This window comes from Petaurus breviceps, unplaced genomic scaffold, assembly GCF_028583685.1.
Source record: "Petaurus breviceps papuanus isolate PSGF00001 unplaced genomic scaffold, PetGlider_PUasm1.0 90977, whole genome shotgun sequence".
Lineage (NCBI taxonomy): Eukaryota > Metazoa > Chordata > Mammalia > Diprotodontia > Petauridae > Petaurus > Petaurus breviceps.
This window is the reverse complement of record NW_027187391.1, coordinates 60,405,456-60,430,075: the sequence shown is the minus strand read 5'-3', so window position 1 is coordinate 60,430,075 and position 24,620 is coordinate 60,405,456. Positions and strand designations below refer to the sequence as shown.

The 24,620-nt window shown below is 36.1% G+C and overlaps 1 protein-coding gene across 5 annotated transcripts in view; it reads left to right on the top strand.

The window, feature by feature from the left end:
• FUT9 (fucosyltransferase 9) overlaps window positions 1-24,620 on the top strand; it is a 257,705-nt gene that overhangs the window by 195,663 nt on the left and 37,422 nt on the right. For 3 of the 5 annotated variants that reach the window (XM_069077211.1, XM_069077213.1, XM_069077214.1), the window contains exon 3: window positions 5,414-5,525. The exons of the other annotated variants lie outside the window; for them this stretch is intronic. The gene's annotated coding sequence lies outside the window, so the exon portion shown is untranslated. The remainder of the gene's footprint in view (window positions 1-5,413; window positions 5,526-24,620) is intronic. 5 annotated transcript variants of the gene reach the window in all.

Sequence of the window (24,620 nt, the reverse complement as noted above, 5' to 3'; positions counted from 1 at the left end):
TTTCGTAATCTTCTAGTCTAATAGAAAAGAAAATTACTGGGGCCTAACTGGAATGACACAGAAAAGCTGACATTTCAAAAATAAAAACAGCAACCAAAAAAAACACAACAAAACAAAACCCGGAGATACCAAGGAATGGTAAGAAGGGAAACACAGGCAGGGCATAAAGACCTCTGGAAAAGAAACAACTGATTTTGCTTCACAGCTTCTAACTTTTAGTCTCTGATGTCTGAGACTGCAACTAGTGTCAGCAGAGGTGATTAAAAACTTTTAAAATATACATATATATTATACGTATATAATATATATGTATGTGTATATATATATATATATATGTATATATTTCGGGGCAGCTAGGTGGCACAATGAATAGAGCACCCACCTTGGAGTCAGGAGAACCTGAGTTCAAATTCAGCTTCAGACACTTAACACTTACTATCCGTGTGACCTTGGGCAAGTAACTTAACCCCAATTGCCCTTCCTCCTGCAAAAACCTAATATATGTTTCTCAGCTCCACAGAACTCGAGGTTAGTTGGTTAGCAAGAATTTATAAACACCTGTTATATGCTAAGGGTCTGAGATACAAAGAAAATCAAAACAAAAGTAACAGTCCCTCTTCCCTAGAAGCTCACAATCTTAAGGTGGAGATAAAATGTAAATAACTATGTATAAAGTAGGTGTATTCAAGAGCTACTGGGGGTTGGAAGGAGGCTAAGAAAGGCTTCTTGCTGAAGGTAGAATTTTGGGTAAAACCTGAAAGAAGCGGGGGTAGAGATAGAGAGGAAGAGAATTCCAGGAATGGACTAAAGCCAACGAAAATGCCTACTCTGGGGAGAGGCATATCTGGATCTCTGAGCATGTGGAGAGGAATATGGTGTAAGAAGACTAAAAAGGTAAGAAGACATTAGGTTATAAATGGATTTAAAAGCCAAACAGATCTTTTGTTTGATCCTGAAGACAGATCCTGTTTGGTCAGGAACCAAATCGCTGAAGTTTACTGAAAAGGGGAGGGTAGGCATGGGAGTGGGGGAGGGGGAATGGCATGATAAGGGCCGTACTTAAGGAAGATCAGTTTGAGTGGTTGAGTGGAAAATGGATGGAGTGGAGAGAGGCTTGAAGTGGGGAAATCAACCAATAGGCAATATTACAATAGTCCTGGTGTAAGGGCCTACCTAGTCCAGCGTGGTGGCAGTGTGAGAGAGAGAAAGAGGCACCTAGAAGAGGTGTTAGGAAGGTAGAAATGACATGTCTCAGCAATAGATTGGACATGGATAATGACACCTCAGTTGCTAGCCTGGGTGACTGGTAGTACTCCCAATAGTAATAGGGAATTTAGGGAGAGGAGAAGAGTGAGGGCAGAGGAGAGAGAGAGAGAGAGAGAGAGAGAGAGAGAGAGAGAGAGAGAATGAGTTCAGTTTTGGAAATATAGGATTTTTTTCCCCAGAAATTTTCAGTTTAGACACGGAGACCCATGAACATGTGACCTACCCAAGGTCAAACAACTAGCAATGGAGAGAATTAAATCTGTCTGCTGCTTGTTCAGTGTTAAGTGCAGTCTTCTGCACCAGACTGGCTTGTTAAAAATCTGATAAGTAAATTAATTTTTCTTTGTGCTTTTTGGAGGGCAATTGGGGTTAAGTGACTTGCCCAAGGTCACATGGCTAGTTTTTGTGTTAAGTGTCTGAGGCCAGATTTGAACTCAGGTCCTCCTGACTCCAGGGCTGGTGCTCTATTCACTGCGCCACCTAGCCGCCCCATAAGTAAATTATTTAATATGCTAATAATATCTTGAATGTATAAAGTTGTCTATAAATGTAAAGTACTATATCGTATTCTCATTACACAGAATGATGAATATAAAAGGTATGCTTGATAATGTTCTAGCTTCTCTATGCTCTGTCTTTATTAAAATTTTCATAATTTTAATAAATGCTTTGCCATATCCCTTTGCTCCAAAGTGATTAGGGGAGTTATCCATAGACTGGGGATTGGGGGGTGTAAGGAAAATAAGGGAAGAGAAGGAAAGAGAGAAAGAGGGAGTACACTGGCTCAGGCATCCAAGGACCTGTTTTCAGATATTTATTATTATTGTCACTGCCAGTGGCAAGTCATGCAACCTGTTTCCTCATTCATAAAGTGTAGTGGGAATCAGTTGGACTAGATCACACCTCTGAGGTTTCTCCCAGCTCTAGAACCATGATCTTGAGGAAAAATCAAAATCATGTGTTTTGAGAATGTTCTAAAGTTCATATAGAGTCTTAAAGAGTCCTTAGAGTTTATCTGATCCAAATTCATCCCTCATGCCAAGGAAACTGAGGCCTTAGGAATTTAACTCGCCCAAGGTCACCTAAGTAGCAAATGAGGATTTGAACTTGGGTCCTCTGATTCCCACTGCTATATCCTTTGCCCTGTACTATTCAGTTTTCTCATAGCTTCACCTGTGATATTGTTAATAAGTTGTTTTCTTTCAATTTCATTATCTTTCTTAGGTAATGATAATAGACAGATTTCCCCCATGAAAGTAATGTCAAGATTTTTAAAATCATAGGATATTTAAATTGAAAGGCACTTTATTTCAGCTTTCTGATCTTACAAAAGAAGAAACTGAGACCTCAAGACGTTAGATAGAGTCACATCTTGAATTTGGGTGCCCTTCTCAGTCCAGGCCTCCTTCTACCATAGTGCCTCCCACAAGGAGAATTATGAGGCAGCCCCTACAGAAGAAGGACATTGAGTTCCCCTTCCTTCAATTGTTCTAAATAAATATGGTTCATGTACTTACTCATCTATTCAACAGATGTTAAGTGCCTACTATGATCCAGGTACTGGAGATATAAAGACGAAAATGAAACAGTTTCTGCCTTCAAGGAGTTTACATTCTATCCAGAGAAAATAATATACAGTATGAAATGGATTTGTTCAAGGATGTAGGGACATAGGGGGTCACTTTGAGATCCTCTATCTCCACACATTTTTTTTTTGCCAACTATCACTCACATTCCTAAAACTTAATGTCCTTCAAGAGTGCCTTAATATTATACTTAAAATGCTTTGAATCCATGTGGGAAAAAATGCATATGGGGCTTTGGGAGAATCCTGTCAGTTATAAAGAATGATCTAGTTTGGGAGACTTTCTACAATGTTTCCAGCATCCGTGATTTCATCAGTACATCTGGACCCTCCAATCAATTTATATCACAGCCCTATTTCTTAGAGAGACAGAGTGGTATAGTGACTAGAGAGCTGCATTTTGAAAGGTTCTACTTACGTGCTTTTATCCACCTATCCAAGCCAGTTCTTGGATGACAGCCAGTTCATCCGCTGGGTCAAATACTTGAAGATTTCCCAAAGCTTTTATGGTCTGGAGAAGCTATTGAGAACCATGAGGTATCAGACCAGTACTTAGAGGAGAACTTCAGAAATTTCTTCAAAAATTATCAAGTGTTAAAAATCATCTAAGGTCTTTAAAAAAAATACCAGAGTGAGATAAAATTTCAAAGTGATGTAAAGATACTGTGTTTAAGAATCAGCAGTGTTAATTAGAGCTGAACAGTTAATCTTAAGAACCCACTTCAAAATCATAAATGATAGGGCTTTTTTTTTATAATTGACATTTGTCCTAGACACATTTCCCACAACAGAAAGTCAATCCGTTACTTACTAGGCACTTTTCAATTCTGGCATTATGGGTTTACTTTAGAAACCATTCAGATAGTATATCAATAACTAGCACTTATATAATGATTTAAGGTTAGCAAAACACATTGCATTTGTTGATCCTTATAACATCCCTGGGAGGTAGGTGCTATTATTATCCCTATTTTACAGAAGGAGACTAAGGCTGAGAGAGGCCAAATGACTTTGCCCAGGGTCAAACAGCTAATAGGTGTCTAAGAGAGGATTTTTTTGTTTGTGTTAATTTAATTTTTTTTCAATTACTTAATATTTATTTTCTCTCCATCTCACCCCCATTAGGAAAAAAGAAAAACAAAATTCTTATAATAAATAAACAAAATTTAAAAAAACCTTCCATATTAGGGACAGCTAGGTAGTGCGGTGAGTAAAAAAGCCAGCCCCAGAGTCAGGAGAACCCGGGATTGGTTCTGGCCTCAGATACTTAACACCCACACAAAAAAACTGGCCATGTAACCTTGGGTAAGTTACTTAACCCCAATTGCTTTAAAAAAAAAACTTCCCTATTGGCTACATTCAAAGCTTTAGATCTCATTCTGCGTGTTGGTCTGTTACCTTTGCAAGAGGATATAGACAGCATTCTTTCTCGTTATTTCTTCTGGAATCATGATTGATCATTGAATAGAGTGCTTAAGTCTTTCAAACTGTGTTTTTACAATATTGATGCTATAGCATAAATTGCTCTCCTAGTTCTTCTGGCTTTGCTCTAAATCAGGCTGTACAAGTCTTCCCAGTTTTCTCTTGAAGTAACACTTTCTTCATTTATTACAGCTCAACAATATTCCTTTACATGACAATACCACAATTTGTTTAGCCCTTTCCCTAATTGATGGACAACCCATTGGTTTCTATTTCTTTTCCAATACAAAAAAGCTGTTGTACATTTTTCTTGTATACAGAGAACCTTTTCCTCTTCCTTTTATCTTTTTGGGGTATAGGTCTAGTGTTATAGATAAGTCAAAGGGTAGGCACAATTTAGTCAGTCTTTGGATATATTTTCAAATTGCTTTCCAGAATAGCTTAACCACTTTACAGCTTCATTAACCATTAACATTAACCAGTGTACCTGTTTTTATGCAGTCCCTCCAACATTTATCATTTTTCTTTTTTGTCAACTTTGCTAATATGACAGTTGTGAAGTATAACCTCACAGTCCTTCTTATTTGTAGTTCTCTAATTATTAGTAATTGGTGTATTTTTTCATGCTTATAGGTAGTTTGAATGTAGGGCAGTGTTTGCATTCATGTCTTCCTGATTCCAAGTTCAGTATTCTATCCACCGTGCCACTGAGTGGCCCAATTTTGCTAAATATCATTTTCCCTTGTGAGAATTCAGATTGTGCTATGTAAGACTGAGGTACTCTATTCTCTGTAGAACTAGCCAGGATATTGTCTTTAGTCATGCTTTGTCATAATGCCTTACTGGAGTCAAGAGTAAAATGCGTGTGCTAAATGTTACTAAAATGATTATTCCATTTTTCTTCTTAATATTTTACTTCTGATATAATCATTATTGTTTAGCTCTCACTAAGTGTCAATATGCTATAATGATGACTTAAAAACTAAATTCTGTTTCTTGGAAGTATGATATTGATGGGACAAATATTTGCAGTGTTAAAGACTTTCAAATTTCTTTTTCCTTTTGACTCACTCTTCTTTTCTCTTAAAAAAACAAATTACAACCACTTAATCCATTTCTAATTTGTATTTTAATAAACAGGATTAATTCTTGGCTGCTTTTAATTACCTCCATGCTATAATGGGTGGATTGGACATGAGAATTGTTGCCACAGTGTAGTCTTATGGTATTCCTGCAATACATCTTGTATGATGTAAGTAAAACTTTTTATGTGATATTTATATTATCTGAGACCTAAAGCAATAATTTGATGAGACAAAATATTCTTTTGCAGCTCTTTATTAGATATAAAATATTAATCCACTTGAGCATATGATCTGGTTGAGGGGAATTATTCACTTCTCTCAGGTGGGAAATCATTTTATAAGAGGGGCCAAAAGAAATGTCTTTAATTCCTTAATCACATCTGTGACTCTAGGGAAGAGGAATCATTAATCAACCCTTTGTTCTTCTGATGATCAGACATTCCTAGGAGACAGAGAGAGTTACCATTAAGCTCTGTATACTTCTTGATAGCAGTTTTGTTATGACCTCACCCCAGATATTATGTCCTTGATTCTCACTATTAATAGCAGATCTTCATTGGTTGAAGTAAAAGGCTGTTGTGCTTTTACACTTCTGGCCTATCTGTAGCATCCACACATGAGCACCATCTATTTATCTATGAAAAAAAAATACTAATTCCAAGGTCATTTGAAAAAAAACTATCTCAAGAGTCAGAGGGTTTTTTTCAAACCCTGCCTTTCATACTTACTGTCTATGTGACCTTCAACAAGTCAAGGGACTTAGAATTTCCCTGTGCTTCAATTTTATCACCTATGAAATGAGGAATTGGAATAGATGTTGTTTGAGGTTCTTTTCACTCCACATCTGAAATCCTACAAAATCTCTCTGATTTATGCAAGGCAATAAGGTAGACGAAGTAGATATTAAAAATGTATCTTTGCTCCTGAATGTCTTTTTTTTTAATGGAGGAATTGCATAGGACCTAAGAGGAAGTACAAAAGGAATATAGCTAAGTCTAGACAATGTAATTAGGGGGTTCAACTCATCATGGCCAGATTATGAAGCTCTGGGGACTAGAAGACATGCGTTTAGTTACCTTTTCTCATAGGGAGTCCAATAACAGATTGACTCTGTCATCTAAGAATCAGGCTAGCTAAGTTTTAAGAGACTCATAGGCAGGTTGGTTGAAGGGAAATTAATTTTTCAGGCACAGCAACTTAAAGACGATCTACTAATATGTGTGGGGGGAGTTGCAGTCTGCATCAGTGGAGGATGTGACCAAACCAACAGAATTAATATATCCTTGAAGTATCAAGTGGAATTGTCTCAAAATGTGTGATTCACTGAATTGACTTATGTTAGTAGATGTAGGTGTGAATTGAGATCTTTACATCCTTGTTCACTTATTTACCTGTGTTAATGAATAGTATGTCTCATACGATTGTGAAAGCTACAGATATAATTCTCATATCTCAATTTCACCAAAGGAATTGAGCTTTCTCTCAATAATTGAACACCAATGAAGTGGATGCATTTGAATTTTCTCTTTTCCTCTACATTTCTGTCCCCTAGTGGAGTTGTTAAAAAGTAGACAAATGATCTAGCAGTATTAAGAAAAATGAGAAGAATGGTTCCCTGGATGATTCATAAATTGGATAATCTGTCTCTGGACAATGAAATGGTGAATTATGAACGCTGGATGAAAATAGCTCCCATCAACACAAAAGAGAAAAATTTTCCCCCAAGATACAGGAATCTCATTCATTTTTAATACAGCAGCTTTCTGTTGCTGAGAAATAATATAGCATAGTGGATTAAGAGATAACCCAAGGGTCTGGAAGAACTGGGTTCAAGTTCTCCATTGACTGGATAACTCTAGGTGAGTCTTTTCAATGCCCCCAGAAATTCTCTAAGACTTGAAGCTTGGTAGAGGGAGTATCCATACCTAGAGTTACCCAAACTAATAAAATTATGAAACCTCTAGACCAAAAAACAAGGAAACAATAAAACCTCTTCCCTCTATAATATGGTACTAGTGGAAAAGAGGTTGTTTCACATAATTGAAGTTTAACACATTTAACATCAAAACTTTAAAAAATTATGTCAATGTTTCTAAAATATATTGCACCTTTACCCATATTTTTTTCTTTCTTTTTTTAAGAACTTAAAAATCAACATTTGGTTGTACAAAAATAGGAGAGGATTATATGAAATTACTTATCATAGTGTGTTTCTAAAGTATAAGGTTTAATATGATAGTTACAAAATAGCCCTACTTGTCCATATTCCCATTTAAATTTATTTCTGTTCTCTTCTGTGTATTTTTAAATGTTTCATTGAGACTCTTTTCTACTTCTCCTTAATCTTAAAAGGAGTATATAGAACATAATTTAACCTTTTCTTGGTAACTCAGACCCAAAACTATGATTGCCAATTATTGTGTCATTCTACTGACATAGAGAGATAGGAAAGGCTTACCACAGAAAATACCTAGGAAATAATTGATGTATTTTAACTCCTATTGTTGTTCAGTCATTTTCACTCATGTCCTATTCTTCGTGACCACATTTGGGATTTTCTTGGCAAAGATACTAGAATGGTTTGTCATTTCCTTCTCTAGCTCATTTTATAGATGAGGAATTGAGGCAAACAGGTTTAAGTGACTTGCCCAGGGTCACACAGCTACTAAGTGTCTGAGGTCAGATTTGAACTCATCACCTAGTGTGCTTTTGATTCACTTCCCTAATTTTTTTTAAATAAAGGTGTTATGACAGAAGTGTAATCTCATGAATTCCTGATCAGTATGACTCCCTCTCTGCAAAATAGTTTTTAACTTAAAATTGAAGCCACCTCCTGGTTTTCACAACCACCAGTAAAATCTTCACTGTTTCTGTGGTTGTCTTTAACTTGTCAGCATCTTTACACACCTCATCTATTATTTCTCCCTCTCTACCTCAATGAATAACATATATATCAATATCAGCTTGCACCTATTTTTCTATATCACTTTGTTAATAATATGTTAAAGGGGCAGCTAGGTGGCACAGTGGATAAAGCACCAACCCTGAAGTCAGGAAGACCTGAGTTCAAATTCAATTTCTGATCAGACACTTGATACGTACTAGCTGTGTGACCCTGGGCAAGTCACTTAAACCCAATTGCCTTGCCATGATATTAATAATATGTTAAAGAATGTCCCTCTTTATTTCAAACCATATTTTAAAGTATATGCATGAGAAGAAAAAGGTGACACTTCTTCAGACATGACACTTGGCTGCAATATTCTCCAAGATCTCCTTAATATTTAGCCTTTAAAAGAATGCTAGGTATAAACAGCCTTATAGTTCCATCTTCAGTGCCATAAGAGTGAAAACCCTGTATTCTGTCTTCATAATAGATTAATTAACTTTCTCACAAAATATCCTTGGTAGTAACATTTCATATTCTGAATTGCACCTAGTCCTTGGCGTTAATCCATGAAGTAATATTTAAGGCAGGCAGTAAAATGACTTTTTAAAATGTTAGCCTGTTTTCTTGGGGTAAGCTTTAAAAAAATGTATGGTGATGGAATAGTTTTGCTATTCTCTGGCATGCCTATAATTCTGAAATTATCTTTAATTAAAGTACAAAAGATGTCCATACCACTCAACAAGAAGAATGTTTTTGCCCACTCGTATACTAGCTTGTGCCTTGATAAATGGTGGTTTTTTGAAAGTGTTAAGGTGACAAAACATTTGAATCAGAAAATGCTTACTTTTCTGTGAATCTGCAACATGAATATGTGCAAGGACAGTCATGTTATTTTCATTTCACTTAAAATTGGAATACTTGATTCACTAGACCCTATTGGAGAAAAATTTCGAAAGATATTTTCTGACCAGATTTATCAAAATGGTAATAAAAATATTCAGGAAATAGACTATGTTCAGAAATTTGTTTTTTTTTTAAAAGCCACAAATTTGTTCAACATTATGATTTACTGAATTTTACTAACTTTCCAATGTTGTATCTGTTTGAAATAGAAAAGTCATGCATCACACAACAAATACACAATTGTATTTGCTTTTAAAACAAACTATCTGACCTTTTAGTTAGGTTTTGGACCAAAGAAAAAGGTACTCTATGATATTTTCCTAAAGAATGTTTAAACTTTGCATGGTAGGATTGCTTCTGTGATATAACTAGTTCTGTTTTTCTATGTGTATCTTCACTAATGAGCAAGAAGGTATATCGTAATACCGTATTATTACTTAGTTTTATTTGTCATACTACAGTGAACAACAATTGCTTCCTGTCCCTCATCACAGCAACAACAACAAAAACAAGACTCCCCTAAACTATAACGATTTGTGTGGTTCTTTACATCAAGTAACTTGCCTTCTATATTCATCTCCAACAAACCTCTGTAGTCATATTCAATTAATAAAAATGCTGCTTTACTTTTGGTCAGTAAAGTGACCAGTTCCATCCCTTTGAATATCATCTTTGATTCTTTAGGTCTTCTCAATTACTTTTGTCATCGTTTTAGGGCTTTCTAAAAGCAGGTCTCTTTTCTTCTCTCCTTCCTTCCTTCTTTTCTTCCTTCCTTTCTTCCTTCCTTCTTTCCTTCATTCCTTCCTTCCTTTCTTCCTTCCTTCCTTCCTTCCTTCCTTCCTTCCTTTCTGCTTTTCTTCCTTCCTTCCTTCTTTTCTTCCTTCCTTTCTTACTTCCTTCCTTCTTTTCTTCCTTCCTTCTTTTCTTCCTTCCTTCCTTCCTTTCTTCCTTCCTTCCTTCTTTCCTTCCTTCCTTTCTTACTTCCTTCCTTCTTTCCTTCCTTCCTTCTTTTCTTCCTTCCTTTCTTCCTTCCTTCCTTCTTTTCTTCCTTCCTTCTTTCCTTCCTCCTTTTCTTCCTTCTTTTCTTCATTCCTTCCTTCTTACCTTTAGGGGTTTCTAAAAGAAGGTCTTCTTACTTCCTTCTTTTATTCCTTCTTTGCCTTCCTTTCCTTCCTTTCTTTCTTTTTTCTTCTTTCTTCCCTTCTTCCTTCTTTTCTCCTTTTGTCCTCCCTTCCTCTCTTTCTTTCTCCCTTTTATTCACTATCATGGACAGTCTCATTCCAAGCATTTGTTATCAGAAAGATGCCCTTTGAGAAAGAAGACATTAATTTATAAGTATTGGCACGTAGTAAGTGCTATAGAAATGTTAGCTATTATTGAAGCATAGAAATAGAACTTGAAGATGGAATGGATCTTAGAGATCATTTGATTCAACTCTTTTATTTTAAAGATAAGAAAAGAGGCAGCTAGGTGGATCAGTGAATAGAGCACCAGCTCTGGAGTCAGGAGGACCTGAGTTCAAATCTGGCCTGAGACACAAAACTAGCCGTGTGACCTTGGGCAAGTCACTTAACCCTAACTGCCCTACACTCCCTCTCCAAAAAGCAAACAAACAAACAAAAGATAAGAAAATTGAAGCCCAGAGAAAATGAATCTACTGGTCCATGGACACAAACCCAGATCCTCTGAATTCATATGCCAGTTCATATTGTTTTCACTTCAAAGAGAATTCTACTCTTTAGAGTAGAATTTACTGACTTTATTTTCTAAAGATGCCTTTGGGAAGGGAGGTGAACACCTTAACTGATGGATCATCCCCTCAAGCTATTGCTTCTTATCTCTCCTCTCCTACTTTGACAAAAATATAATTTTTTAAAAAGCTTATGTTCATGCACTCACTGCTTGACTCCACTTCTCTCACTCTCTCCTCCATCCTTTGCATTCTGATCTCATTACTTAAGGGAGACTGCTGAAACTGAAATGGAATTGCCAAATCTCATGTTCTTTTCTCAAGCTTTCATCATTTTTCTTCACTTAGGCCCTTCATTTGATAGTGTAGACCATCCTCCCCTTCTGGATACTTACTCCTCTTCTCTTACATACCTGACCCTCTCTTTCCAGTCTTTGTTAACTTATTATGCATATCATACCCCTAACTGTGAATGTTCTGAAGGTTCTATCCTAGGCCTTCTCTATTCCTTCTAAACTTTTTCTCTCTTGCTGACCTCTGATTTGTTTGATTGTTATCTAGGAAGGTGACTCACAAACCTCTACATGTAGTTCTACTTTCCCTCTTTTTTTGGACTTGTATAACCATTTGCTTGTTGGACATTTCCAACTGGATTACCCAGAGGTGTTCTAAACTCGGAATGTAGAACATTGAACTCATTGCCTTTTTCATCAGACCCTTTCCTCTTCCAAATTCCCTTCGTTCTGTTAAAGGCATTACAATTCTTCCACCCTCCCAGTTTCATAACCTTAGTATTGTTCTTAACTCCTAATTTTCTCTGACCTCACATGTCCAGTCACTTCCTAAATCTTCACATCTCATCCAGTCTCTCACATCTGAGCCCTTCTCTCAACTTATAAGCTGCTATCTTAGTTTAGGCCTGCCTCTCACTTGTATTATTGTAGCATATGTTACCTGTCCTCCCTGCTTCAAGTGGATCACCACTCTAATCCATCCTACCCACTGCTGCCAATATAATCTTCCTTAAGTACAAATTTGACCATGTGACTTCCCATAATCAATCAACTGCACTGATTTATAGATCAAAGAAATGCTACAGATTATCTAGGCTCTATGAGGAGGTTCTTTCATTTTCCCCAGTAAGAAAGTGAAGACTGGAAGATGGTCATTTGTCCATAGTGATTGGGCTATTAAGTATCAGAGCTTAGACTGACAACCAGGACTTCTAGTTCAAAGTCCTTTGCTCTTTCCACTGAACAGTAAAGCATCATGTAAACGTTAACTGTCATTATTGTCATCATCATTGTTGTTATTAAACAAAGCAAAATCTTACCATTTAAGGACATAATCGAATATCAAGCATCAACAAAGTTTAACAAGCTGGAATCATGAGGCAGTATTTTAGGGAGTGACAGACAGGAATGAATCAGAAATAACAGAAAACTGGACAGACTAGTTATATGACTCTGTTAACTCGTTACCTACCCCCATTTAACAGACCTCATGGCAAAGCAAGACAATTCTCACCAGAGGGCTAAAACTAGACAAATCTGACAGAGTCCATGGAACAAAAATGGGGAATGGGAACTAGGATAGAGAAGCAACTATGGCTGGTTCTGCCAATGAGACTAAGTTGAAGAATCTCCAGAAAGGGCCAGATATGTGCTGATAGGAAGAACTTTATTTAATAAACCCCTTTCATTAATTGGTCATATCTATGGAGAATACAAGTTAGGATAGATCTTTTCCAGCTTTGTAACTTCTCTGAAACCCTTCCTATAAATACAGTTCGTAGAGCCCCAGATTACTGGATTATGTTAAAAATTAAAGAGCTTGATTGTGAGTTTCACACGGAGTACTTGGAACTTAGTACTTAGAACACAGGATCTAAACACAGCAATTAATTTCATTTGATGTGTAATTGCATATTAAACATCTACTATGTGCATGCACTATGCAGTTTTTCAGAGTAATCTTTTTATTTGATGTTTATTTTCATTTTTTTAATGCTTCAAGTAACAGGTATTTTTCTATCAATCTTCTCTTCTTACTAACAAATTAAAACAAAATAAAAAAAACAAAATTCCTTCATGCCCAGCAAAATAAATTCTCATATTAGCTATGTCTGAAAATATGTCTCTTTCTGGATCTTAAAATCACCTCTGTACTGGGGAGTGGCATGTTTCAGCTTCATTCTTTTGAACTGGTGGCTTATCATTGAACTGATTAGAGTTTTAACATCTTTCAGAGTTGTTTTTCTCTATAATCATAGCAGCCTTCTGTGGGAACCATCATCAGAAGAGGGAATCTCAAACATACCTTATACTTTATGTTTTCTTCTCAGTGTTTTGGAGAGTAACAAAATCTCTGCAGACTTTCCCCTCCAAGGAAAAGGCACTAACTTTTCCCAGGCCACTAGAGTGACTCTTTTAGGTCATTTACTAGATGTTGATCTTGGAAAATGGCTTTAAAAAAATAATGGTGAACCCATAAAAGGGTAAGGGAAATATAAAGGTCTTCCCTGACCCTTAATAAACCTAAGGGAATTTGAAGGCCTTCCCTGCTTTAAAGATATACCCTGCCCCCTAATATGCTGAATGTAATCACATGGAGCCTGTAGTGGGAAGAGTTTGCTGAAGGGTAAAGCAGGGCCCACAGGAAGCTGGGAATCAGACACAGTTGGGAGGAGAAGACGCATCCAAGGGAGAGTAAAAGTTGTGTTTGTGAGTAAAAGTTGGTGTTTGCCATCTGCTGTGACAGTTAGGCTTGTGTTGCTTTGTGAAATGCTAAAGGATGCTGTAAGTCTCTGTGCTGTTGTAGCTTATTAAATTCTTTGCTACTATGGTGGAATTGGCTTTCTGGTTTTGGGATTTGGTTTTCTGGTGTTTGAGTAAATGTTTTGCTTCTGTCTTCTATGTGGAGAGTCTGTTATATTTTGCAATCGAGCACTATGCAGGTATAGTCATAGTGACCATTGGCACTGTGAATATTGCATTGGAGCTACAACATGTGAAAAGCACTTGATGCAATTTTTAGTCTAGGACTCTACCACTGATGATCTGTGTGAGCCTGGGCAAGTCATTTATTTAAATTCAGCAAGCGTTTATAAAATGCTTAAATGTTCAGACCTCTTCCTTTAGAAAATTATTTCAGTAACTTCATGGTAAGTGGATAAGATAGGGAAAAGACTGGTAGCAGGGAAACCATTTAGAAGTATATTAAAATAGTCCTGAAAAAATATTAAGGACAGTCTGGTGGACATATAAGTAAAGGGAAGGGGAGAGATCAAAAGATATTAAGCAGGGGTCAGGGGTATAATACACAGGATTTGATGGCTGATTTGATGTGGAAAGTGAGAAAAGGGAAACGTCAAGGATGACTCTAAGACAGGATTGTGGTACCCTCATTAAAAATATTTGAAACAGAAGTTTGTAGAAGAGATGGGTTTATAAGGCAAGATGATCAGTTCCATTTTAGACATATTGAGTTTGAGGTACTGGTAAGACATTCAAATGGAGATGTTAATCAGGTAACTGGTGCTGTGGTACTAGAATTCAGTAAACATTTTGAAGATACATACACATGTCATTTGTAAAGAGATGATCATTGAATCCATGAGAGTCGATGAGTTAACCAATGGAGAATGTGGAGAGAGAAAAAGACGTCCTACAACACAACCCTGGGAGATAACTTCCAGGAGATAGATTAGGAAGTAGGAAATAATAAATTGGTTATTAAAGGAAATAGAAGGGAGTGTCTGTCAGACAATAAGGAGAACCAAGTGAGAGCACTGTCATGAAAGTCAAAGTATTTAGGAGAGGTTAGCCAACAATTTCAAAAGTTTCAGAAGAGTCAAGGATAAGGAGAACTGAGAAAACGCCCATTAATTTGAGTCAAGATTATTCATTTCCTTTGAGAGGGCAATATCAATAGAGTGATCAAGTACAAAGCCAGATTAATCAGGTGTTAAGATGATGTCAGTTGGTATTGAGGAAGCAAAGGCTTTTTTATTTTATAGGAAATTGACAGTGAAAGAATAATAAAATTTACATTTATATGGCATTTTAAGTTTTTCAAGGTTTTTTTTTTCTCAAGTCAACCCTGAGACCTAGATCATGAAATTATTATTTCCATTTTACACATGAGGAAATTGAGACTAAGAGGTACAATAACTTTCCCATAATCACACAAGCTGGAAAATGTCTGAGGCAGGATTCAAACCCATTCTCTTCACTTGAAATCCAGCACTTTGTCTATTCAGTCATATAAGATATAAAATGATAGCTTGAGGAATTAGTGGGGGTAAATGCAAGGGGTTTTTTTGTTTGTATTTTTTGTTCTTTTTGCTTTTTTTTTTTGCAACTTGGGGTGATGAACAATTTCATAGACAACAGAGAAGGAACCAATAGATAAGGAGAGACTGACCTCAGTTTCCTCATCTGTAAAATGAGGTATTTAGATGAGAAGATCCTCCCAAGGTCTAACATTTGTGATTCAGTTATGCTCTCTTGTTTTTCTATTTGTATTCCCAGTACTTAATGGGGGGGGGGGAGGAAGGCTGATAGTGCTTTGTACATAAGAAGCATTTTTTAAAATTCATTCATTCAGTACATCTGTGAACATACTCAAGAGAATAACTACCATGCTAAAAGGAAATGACACATAACTATGCCACTTACAGGCAAGCGTACAATGTGAATTCAAGTACCTATTGTCAGCAGCCACCAGCAAAAGTACTATGCACCCTCCTCCTTTTGGCAGACCCATAGTGCTAAGCACTCTTCAGTCCAGTGCCAATAGCCTAAATTTAGAGAAGCTCAAGAGTTGGTTTAAATTCAATGTTTTGTCTTTTCCCTATTTCCATTTTAGTTGTTTCATTAAATAATAAATGCCCTTTGGCTAATGCAAATGAAAATGTCTTTATTACTGATTTTCTTAATGGGAAAATTCAACCTAGTGGCTATATATTCCAACTTATGCCTTAAATTCTCCTTAGCAACCCTTCTTACTTTCTGCTTAAATACTTCCTTTATGATGAATACATAAATCTCCATCCAGAATAGCAATTCTAGGTTAGGGTGGGAGTAGAGGGTGAATCCTTCATATTTTCAGTAATTGAGTTTTGATGTCAATAATACTTGAGAGAGGCAAGTAGCATATGTAATTAGGGGGGAAAAAATCCTTGAGCTAGAATTTATACAATGCTTATCTGTAGTGTCATCAATAAGTACCTCTTAACCTCTTTTTTCCCGTAAATCAATCAACAAGCATTTATTATGCATCGGGCATGATGTTAGGCCCTGGAGATATGGGGTGGGAGTGTGGGGAAATGAAACAGTTCCTAATTTTGTTTACAATCTGTAGATAGGTATACAATAAATATATAGAGATTAAAAACAAAGTATTTAAAGGAAGTCACTAAACACATGGGAGGATCAAGAAAGGCTTCGTATAGAAGGTGATGATTAAGCATCTTGAGGGAAGTAAGGAATTCTGTGAGGTGAAAACAAGGATGAGATGGATACCAGGCATAGGTAAATAGCCAGTATAAATGCACTGAGATTGGAGATGATGGAGTGCTGATCTTCCAATGGGCAGATATAAATATCTTAGCCCTAAAACATTCTTGTCTGCTCCAAACTGATGATGAGATTGTCACTCAATTCAATCACATATAGTCCTAGAACTTTTTATTCCATCTAGAAAAACAGTAGTGACCACAATTTCTCAAGATAATTCCCACAAGTGGTATGGTAAGCATAGGAACTTAGGGTCTTCAAGGTCCCTAAAACAATACCTATGCTAAGAGTGTAGCCTCTTAAGTATCCTGTCTCATACCCTCAGGCCACAGAGGTGTCAGTGATAAGATAATGAAGTAGGAAAATGTTTCTTCTTTTTTCAGATTTTGAATTCTAGTAAAGATTATGAATGTGTGAGGTATTTACAAATAAATATTAAAAGAGTGATTCCCCATCCCTATCCTCACATATCATGCTATGTATTTTTCTTACCATTGCTTACTAAAATGGGTCTGATAATCATCAGTCCTATGGCTCCACTCAAAATTCATCTGAATTCCCAGAAGAAAAAGAAATAAAACCAAAAAAACCCTCCTTTCCTTGGCACCTTCTCCCCCAGATGTGTTGGAGAATGCAAGTTCCTTTAGGGCAGGGACTGTTTCACCTATGTATTTTTGTCACTAGCACCTAGCATAGTACCTAGCAGCTAGAAGACTCTTAAGTTACTTGTTCATTCACCCATCCATCTTCCCATCCATTCATTCAACAGTGACATTTTCCTGTATGCATTATCATTTAAAGTTACTCAAAAGTGAGAAGATTAGATTTTTGCTAACTTGCTCCAAAGAAGAATTCCTATTAAGTAGTTGGATTAGAAGCATTAGTGTTTGACCAATAACTCAAGGTTCCCTCTCAATAGGTATTTAGAGCTTCTTGGGGCCAATCAAGAAAGATCATGGTGTGATAGAAAGAGCATTGGATTGTGTGTCAGTAATCCTGTGTGCTAACACTTAATTTCTTGGTCACTAATCTTTTGTGTGAGCTTGGGCAGGTCTTATTTCTCTGTGCCTAAATTTCCTATAAAATAAAGACCTTGAGATGAATTCTAAAATATTTTCCAGCTATAATAGTACAAGAATTTTGTGAATGATTTAGACCTATATATGGATTAAGACTAGAAGCTTTTAAAATTTCATTTTATTTCATTGCCACCAAAGAAATTGAGAATACCAACACATACACACATACATACATGAGTATGTGCACACTTATGCTTACATGCCATAAGAATAAATATTTCCCCAAATTTTGCTTGTGTTCCCAATGAGTTCAGTAAAGGAAAAGGCTCTATCCTCTGAACATTTATTTATAATTAAGTGCAAGCAGGTTTTACTTTTTTTTTTTACCTTGCTAATAGGTGCTTAATAAATATTTGTTGAATTAAGTTGAATTTTGATTGGTCCATAATTTAAAATTATGTCACAATTACCATCTAGATCCATTAGTCATTTTTGTCTACAAAGGCTAGAGACCACCAACCCAGCTATGAAAAAGCTGGCATGTTATATCTTCAGTGCCATTCAGTACTTCAAAGATCCATGATTGTACCAGTTTTTGTATTCCTAACCTAGATCACAATTTTGAGACATATTGGTAGGGTGTGTTTGATATGATCATTTCATTCCCACTGTAACCAACTTTATAATGATTTTTTCTGAATTTGACCAGACTGATTTTTAGAAAATAAACCCATAGTCTGTTGTTGGACCTATGCTTAAAACTCTTTCAAGTTGACAGAACTCAGAGTTTTCCGTTTTCTTATACAGATCTTGAAAGCCCAATTTTATCTCCAATCTGTGGTGAATTATCAACAAAAGAGGTTAGTTGAGGGTACCTGAAATAAATATAAAATATTCTAGTTACCTTTACTATATTGAAATTTAATTCCAATTTTAAAAAGCAAGTGTTTTTCACTCAGAGTGTTTATAGAACAGATACTTATAGGAGGCCATAAACCTGGGTATACATATGCAGGGCAATATATATCTGTGAAACCTTGCCTCTCTGGCTCCAATAACATATTTTTATTCACACATATCATATATACACATATGTGTATAATGTGTATACACATGGGTGTGTTAATTACAAGAGTATTCTGACATAGGATCAGAGATGGATAGCAGTGGTTTTCAAAGGGTCTGAGTTGTGAATGGAGTTGTATGGAACTGCCTGTAGGAAGTAGTTTCCCAAGAATTGTATGAATCTTGTAATCACATGCATATGCATCAGTTGCCAGCTTAAAGGTTCTGTGTGCTACAGTTCTTTACAGCAAAGAATAGTGCTGTACTATGAGTAAAAAGGGTCAGCCAGGCGGCACAGTGGACCCAGCACCAGATCTAGAGACAGGAAGACTGATTGTCCTGAGCTCAAATCTGCCCTCAGACACTTACTAGCTGTGTGATCCTGGGCAAATCACTTAACTCTGTTTGCCTCCGTTTCTTCATCTGTAAAATGAGCTGGAGAAAGAAATGACAAACCACTCCAGTATCTTTTCCAAGAAAAGCCCAATGGGATCACAATGAGTTGGACACGACTGAAATGACCAATCAACAAGAATGAATAAAAAGAATAAAATTAGAACCACTGATTTAGAGCTAGCAAAGTCCTCAGAAGCTACCTTATCTAAATCCCTCATTTTTCAGATGAGGAAATTGAGACCATATTGGAAATTAAGTCCATAGGAAATTAAGGTCACATAGGAAATTAAGATCAGAGGGTAGGATCTGAATTCAGCTCCTGTGATTCCATAACCAGCACTCTTTTCATTGCATTATGCTGCCTCTAAAGTTGGGGAAATAATTGTGATGGCTCTGTTTGCCATAATATTTGTCCCCAGAACATGTTTATATTGTTACACCTTTGTAGGATGGCTTTGGATATCTTAATAACTGTTATTGTTGAAGTTGTGACTTGTACCCTGCACAAGTCATTTAAATTCTCCCAGCCTCAGTTTGCTTATCTAGAGAATGAGGAGGTGAGACTCAATGGCCTCTAAGTTCTCTTCCAGATCTAAATTTATATTCATTTGACCCTTGAAGCTATAATCTAGACGGTAGGGCATTGGGAAAGTCCTAAAAAGAGTGTGGAGTTCAGAGGATCACTTCTCCAACCTTGTGTAGTCAGTCTGAAAAACTTACGTATGAAATGACATCTTACACAGGGTTGTTTCTTTCAGGAAAACAGTGATATATTCCTGATCTTGGTTAAAACAGTTGACACTAGAATGCCAATTGGCAAAAACAGAGAAGTCTGGGGTCATCCTGCAGATTGTCTTTATGAGAACACTACTAGAAAAACAGATTTTTATCCCTAAGTTATTTTACAATGCATTTTAAATAATTTTATGACTTTCTAGTTTAGCTTCATTATTTCTCAGAAAAGGGTTGGTTCCTATTGTTTTATTTTCTTCAATAGTTATTTTGTAAGGCTTTCGAACTGCCTTTAGGGTTTCCTGGTTTGTTGGGGTTTTTAAATTTTTTTTTAATTGAATTTTTAAAAATCATCAAGCATTTTTCTCCCTCCCATTTCCCCTCCCAAAAAAGAAAGATAGGTCAAGTGACTTTGTGTCCAAGGCAAGATATTTTCTTTTCTTTTCTTTTCTTTTTTCCTATTCTTTTCTTCTCTTTTCTTTCTTTCTTTTTTTTTTTTGTTTGCTTTTTGGAGGGCAATTGGGGTTAAGTAACTTGCCCAAAGTCACACAGCTAGTAAGTGTGTCAAGTGTCTGAGGCCGGATTTGAACACAAGTCATAAGTCCTCCTGACTCCAGGGCCAGTGCTCTATTCACTACACCACTTAGCCACACCCAAGATATTTCTAAATTTTAAATTAATTTTTTTCATTTATCAAGCATGTTTTTTTCCTCCTACCTCCCACTCCCCCAAATTAAAGGAAGCCAAAACCCCTGTGACAAATAGTCAAGTAAAAATAAATTCCCATATTGCCCCCATCCAAAATTGTGTATCTTATTCTGTGTTTTTATCAATTATTGTTCTCTCAAGGGGTAGGAAATTTTCTTTATCATCATTCATTTGTAATAATGGTTGATCATTTTATTGATCAGAAATTATAGCTTTCAAAAGTGTTCGTTTCTACAATGTTGATGCTATAGCATAAAGTGTTCTTACTTCATTATGGATTAAGTCATACAAATCTGCCCAGGTTCCTCTGAAACTCTAGCTCGCTTTATTTCTTATGGCACAGCAATATTTCATTATATTAATATGTCATAATTTGTTTTTGTGGACTTTGCCAGTCTGATAAGCATGGCATGGAATCTGTGTCCCTTTGATTTGCATTTTGCCAATTATTAATATTATAACATTTTTCATATACGTATAGATAGCTTGAACTTATTTCCTTGAGAACTGTCTGTTTATATCATTTGACCATTTATCAATTAATCTTAGGAATCTTAGGAAAATGGTCCCTTATAGTTTAGAAATGAATGATACCTTTGTCAGAGAAACGCTGCAAAGTTTTTTGTTTTATTTTACCCAGTGAACTGTTTCTTTTCTCATCTTAGATGTATTGGATATGTTTGTAGAAAAAACTTTTAAATTTGGCATTGCCTTTTTGGAGCATGGTGGGAATAGACATTTAGAGTGTTCTATTACAAGAAATAAATCTTTGGGCAGAGATCTCTATCTCCAATCCTCTATGATTCTTTGAAAAACAATGTTGATTGTTACATTATAATTAAATCTATTGCAGAAATGATTATCTATCAGAAGGTAATATATATCTTTAATGCAAAGATTCAATATAGAAATTCTTAAAAATAAATTATTTTAACAGAAAAGTGAGTATTAGGAACGTTCCTTGTCCTATCTTTCCATCCTTTGTTTATCAGCCTATTGTTTGTCTTCAGGTTAGAATTTAACCTCTTTCACTGATAAGTTGTATGATCCTTAGCAAGTCACAACCTCTCTTTGCTTAAATGTCATCATCCGTAAACTAATGATAATAACAACATCTATTGCCATGGATTGTTCCTTTTTTTAGGGAATATGTAAAAGTATTTTAAATGAATAGAAAAGTAACAAATAGTGTTGTATGGTAATGATGAATGAGAAGTGACTTTCTGCCAAACTGAATAAATTTAGAATATTTCAAAGTAAGTAATTTCTTCATTAGCCTGAGCAAAGGCAATTTATTTCTAGGTATAATTATAAAATACATAATTCTGCCTTAATGAAATTAAAATACCTCCTCTGAAAGCAAATTCACTAGCTATTTCTATAAAATTGGATTTAGAAAATATCTTACATTTGAATTGCTTTAGAAATACCTAAATGAAATCACAGATAAGATTATTTTTTAAAGAACTGGGCCAAAATATTGGATAAAAGCTAAAAAAATCCACATATATGTAAGTCCTAGAGAAGTCTTTGTACTCATTTGGTTGTAATTGTCAGTAGAGCTCTAGAAGGTAATATGAAATCGTGAAAAAAAAAAAAAAAGAGTTCTCACCCAAAATCAAGTGGGAATACTGAGTTTCATGGGAATTAAAAAGAAGTAGTTTCAAACATGTACCACAGGTCAAATTGAGATTGTGATGCATGAAAATTCAATGCAGCAGTTGATAAATGCCAGGAAACTCAATATTTCCACTGGCAAAAGTTTACAATATGATATATAGGGAAATTGAATGTTTATAGCAGGAATTTGAACTGTAATCTATTAACCAAATGAAACCTGTACTAATTTCCAAATTGAAGTTTTTTTCGTTATTATTCTTATTTTTTTATTGGATCATGAATCAAATAAGCATTTTGTTGGTGATAATGTTATTGTTTTCAAAGCAATACCCAGGCAGCCTGTTTGAAGCAGAACTAAGCCTATTTTCTAAGGCTTATTCTTCAATGGAGAGAAAAATAGAACACTGATTTTTTTTTTTCAAATGAAACCTGAACCTTAATAGATATTTCATTTACTTTCAAATCCATGTTTGTGTGTACAGCACAGTAGGAGACCACTAATATTTTGATTCAATTCAGCAAATATCTTTTTAACTCTCTACTACATAAAAAGCACTGTTAAGTGCTGGGGGGGGGGGGGAACACTAGCAAATATAACTGAAGGAAACCTATCAACACAAAGTCCCAAAATAGTTTCATGCTTTTGCTCATGGGTCGGGATAGAAATATTGATATGGCCACATGACCTAATTGAAGAGCACTCACTCTGGACTCAGAGGATCTGATTTCAAATCCAATCTCTGACACTTCCTTTGTGAACTTGGGTAAGTCACCTAACCTATGCCCTGGACCCCACTTTACTCATATTTTAAATGACAGATTTGGACAAGATGACCTCTGAGCTGGAGATCTAAAGACCTACATAGAATTCCTTTATTTCTAAGTCCTCTAGTTCAGATAGCCATCGTGATATCCTGCTAAATGGAGCAGCTACAAGAGCATTGAGCCCATGAGACATGACACCTGAGGAGATCCCCAACTTTCTGTGTTTCCAGAGGTGTCAACTTTGACAGGTTTCCCACACCATCTCCTTTGACATCTTTGAAGCATCCTGCCCCAGTGTAATGTGACCCTACTTCTTTCATGATAAAATCCCCTCTTCTCCAGTGGCTGTTGCCTTTTCAGATAACTGACAGTCTTAGGCTTGATACATAACTCCCAACTATTTGGTGGGTATGGGGGAACCTAATAATTTCCCACCACCACCACTGAGTAGTTGGCCATTATCCACGTGGAACATCAAAAGGAACGAGCAGTGTTCTAAACCTGTGTTCATGAGACATGACAAGAAGAGTGAGGTGTTAATCAAGCTGAAAATAGCCCAAAATGGTGTCCAATAATGTAGTGATTCTGCTAACCTTGACACTGAGTCCGAGATCATGGACTGAATTAGTTATCCGTTCCACATCATGGGGGTTAAGTGTATTGGGACTCCACGATCTGGAAGATCTACATAAACTTTTTTGGTCTTTTCCTCTGTAACAAAGAGGAAGTCTGAACTTTTTTTCTTTTATGAGGTATTTAACAGTACCTTATTGTAAAATTGGGGCATATTTATAATATTAAAGGATAAAATAAGTTGAGATTATACAATACTATACATATATTTTATTCATTTCTGAGTTTCTAAACTTTTTCTGTGTTGTCTATGGCTTCCACGAAACTCCCCCAAAATTCCTAGTTAATTTCTTATGCTGACGCTCAAAATTTTGAAACCACGTTAGGGAAAGTCATGATGTGGAAGGCATAACTGTACTTCTCAATCAACACAGTGTCTAAGGTTTGGGGAATACCTGAGTGGCCTACCTCATCATAGTTAGATTCTTGCCAAATCTGAACCTAGAAATTAGTCAGCTAAAGAACATTTGAAACTTTTAACCAAAAGCAATATGGTAGTAAGAAACCTTCCTTCTAAAGGTTAACATACAATACATAATTTGAATGAAGCATTTTCCTAAAAATGTCTCTTCTGGGGATATGGATTCTGTTGTTGAGACATTACAATTCCTTCCACCTGCATGAGCCTACCACTGCCAGAGTGATTCTCAGCAGACTGATTGTGTATAGGCCTGAGTATAATGAGTCTTTTGCAGATGGTCCCTTTTGAAATCAGCACTACATTGCCATGTTCAGCTGATTATCCACTTGACCTCTACAACCCTTTGCCCTTTTTCTTGCATACTGCAGTCTTAATAATGTGGGTTTGTGTCAGAGTTTAGACTCCTCTGCCAAAAGTCGGGATAAGATAGAAAAGAAACTCTGTTAAGAGCTAGAAACTGGACAGTCATGGCATGTTTCAGACTGTGATCTGACAACTAACACCAAACAAGCAGGTTATTCATTAAAGCTACAGATTAAGATGTCCTGAGAGAGAAGGAAGGAAGGAAAGAAGGAAGGAAGGAAGGAAGGAAGGAAGGAAGGAAGGAAGGAAGGGGAGAGAGAGATAAAAAAAAGAAATAAGAAGGAAGGATGACAATTGAGTTTCACAATTCCACAGGTTTTAAGTTTTATCCTCATGTTTGGGATGTTGGATTTTTTTTTAATTAATATAGAGAAATTCAAAAATGTGAAAGTATAGCAAAACAGAACCTTGAAGGATTAATGAACTTTGGTCTCTGGTAGCTGTTTGAGGTATATGTATGTGTGCATTTTGTGTATTCCTACATGGCCTTGTTGTAGCAGCAAGCACCCCAAGCGTCCTCAGGGTTTGCAGCTACCAC